Raw genomic sequence first — 2,500 nt, 5'->3', positions numbered from 1 at the left:
TATATTATATATATATATATATACATATATATATACATATATATATATATATATATATATATATATATATATATATACATATATATATGTATGTATCTATATATGAGTGTGTGTGAGTGTGTTTGCGTAAATGTATGTATGTATATATGTATGTATAAATCATCTCTCTTTCTCTCTTTCTCTCTCTCACTGTCTCTCTCTTTCTCTATTTCTCTTTCTCTCTTTCTCTCTCTCTCTCTCTCTCTCTCTGCTCTCTCTCTCGCTCTCTCTCTCTCTCTCTCTCTCTCTCTCTCTCTCTCTCTCTCTCTCTCTCTCTCTCTCTCTCTCTCTCTCTCTCTCTCTCTCTCCCCGTATACAGTAAACGCGTGAGAGGAGAAGAGAGGGACGATGACAAAAACAAAGACAAAGAGAACGAGAGGAAGAGAGACGGAGGGGAGGGAGGGAAGAGGAAGGGGAGAGGAGGGGTGGTGGAGGGGGGACTCAACCCTGACTTTCCCCGGCTATTCCATCCCCTTTAGGCTGTAGTACAAGGCTCCACCCACTCACCACTTCCGCAACTCCCCCACCCCCCTTTCTCCCTCACCTACCCCCATTCTATCACCCCCTATCTATCCCTCACCATCCCCGCCTCTCCCTTCACCACGTCACCCCCACTCCCCTCTTTTCCTTCTTCTACCCTCACGCATGTTCGGGAAATAAAATGAATTATAGTATAAGAAATTATAATGTATACACGGGCAAAAAAGCACGAGTTGATATGATGAATATGAATCAAAACCATTAATCATTACTAATAATGACTAAATATCAAAATTATCAGCATTATTATTACCATTTGTATCATAACTAAAGTCTATCTTGTTATTCCCATAATCATTGACAATTATTATCAATTATACCATTAGCATTAACCCGAATGATTCAATTTCTGTAATCAAGCTAACCTTTTGGTGATAATTGATATACTCTATTTTTTTATACATCGTCGAATATTTCTCGCATAACTATAGTAAAATGAAATATGATTTTTCTATAAAAAAATATTTTCAGTGGTTCTTTGTTTACGTCTATTCTTGCTCTAGATTATCCTTTTATCGTTTTTCTTTATATCATATTTACAACATACATCTTCGAGAACAAAAATAAAACATCTGTGAAAGAAATTCCTTCTTTGCAACACACGAACAAACTTTCCGACATCCATTTAAACAAAGGAGATCCTGGTCCCGGTGAATCATACACGAGGATCGAGCGGGAGTGAGTCATCCGCTCGGATCCTGTTGCATGTGAATAATCTCCGACGAGCTCTATGGTTGGCGGGAAATTTTAAATAAAAAGGAAACGATAAAAGAGGTTCGATAGGAGGGAATGCACAAGGAATATGGATCAGAATGGAAAAATGTCGAGATTAAGACGGGTTCCTAGTCCGTGTGAAGGTTAAGAAAGGAATCCCTAACGGTGTGAATGATTAAAGGGAGGAGAGCTCGGTGCATGTGAATGCTCCAATGGAACAAGGACGCCGCAAGAATTCGAAAGGAGATCGGAACTGCTCCAAAGCGCGGGAAAAAATATGATATGGCCTTTTGAGAGATTATCCCTCGGGAGGCGGAAGAAAAATAAGGGTGACAGAAAAGTTAACCAACGTGTTCATCTCTATCTATCTATCAGTTCACATATATATATATATATATATATATATATATATATATATATATATATATATATATATATATATATATACATATATATATATATATATATATATATATATATATATATATATATATATATATATATATCATAAGCTATTTATCTATCCGACTATCTATTTCGCTTCTTTCTTTCTTTCTTTCTTTCTCTCTCTCTCTCTCTCTCTCTCTCTCTCTCTCTCTCTCTCTCTCTCTCTCTCTCTCTCTCTCTCTCTCTCTCTCTCTCTCTCTCTCTCACTCCCTCTCTCACTCCCTCTCTCCCTCCCTCCCGCTCTTCCCCTCCTTCACTTTTTCCTATTTCCAATTTGTTGCAAAAATTGTTTCATATTTGCTTCGTATATTAGATTTCCAACTCCTCTGATGTTTCTGGCTCTTCTGTAGAATCCAAATATTTATGCATTTTGACATTTTATTTCTCGTTACCCAATTTTTTGTGTGTACTTTGCAAGTTCGTTAATGAGTTAATTACTTCGTTTGTTAATTATCTTGGAGTCAATTTCTTCGTGTAAACATACAAATTATTAATTGCGTTTTTTTCTTTTATTTCCAGGTAGCTGCCCCGCTGCATATTTCAGAACGAGAGGGATACAAGGAAAAAGTCGGCCATTTTGGAAAATATCGTCGGTATAGAAAAAGGACAATCTATCCATTTGGTATTGCTTATTGGAGTGCCGGTAATTAACACAATTTGAGAAAAAAAATATATAAAGTAATGTGAAGACTTACGAAACGGACTAATTAGTAATATAAAGGTACCAGTGAAGAAAATAAAAAGTCCAAAATTTTGTTCC

The 2,500-nt window shown here is 36.4% G+C and overlaps 1 protein-coding gene across 1 annotated transcript in view; it reads left to right on the top strand.

The window, feature by feature from the left end:
• LOC113830395 (putative sodium-coupled neutral amino acid transporter 11) overlaps nucleotides 1–2,500 on the top strand; it is a 138,577-nt gene that overhangs the window by 97,659 nt on the left and 38,418 nt on the right. The window contains exon 3 of the mRNA XM_070140860.1: nucleotides 2,260–2,500. This exon is cut by the window's right edge and continues 197 nt beyond it. The gene's annotated coding sequence lies outside the window, so the exon portion shown is untranslated. The remainder of the gene's footprint in view (nucleotides 1–2,259) is intronic.

This window comes from Penaeus vannamei, chromosome 27 (genome assembly GCF_042767895.1).
Source record: "Penaeus vannamei isolate JL-2024 chromosome 27, ASM4276789v1, whole genome shotgun sequence".
Taxonomy (NCBI): domain Eukaryota; kingdom Metazoa; phylum Arthropoda; class Malacostraca; order Decapoda; family Penaeidae; genus Penaeus; species Penaeus vannamei.
This window is presented reverse-complemented; position numbering and strand designations above follow the sequence as displayed.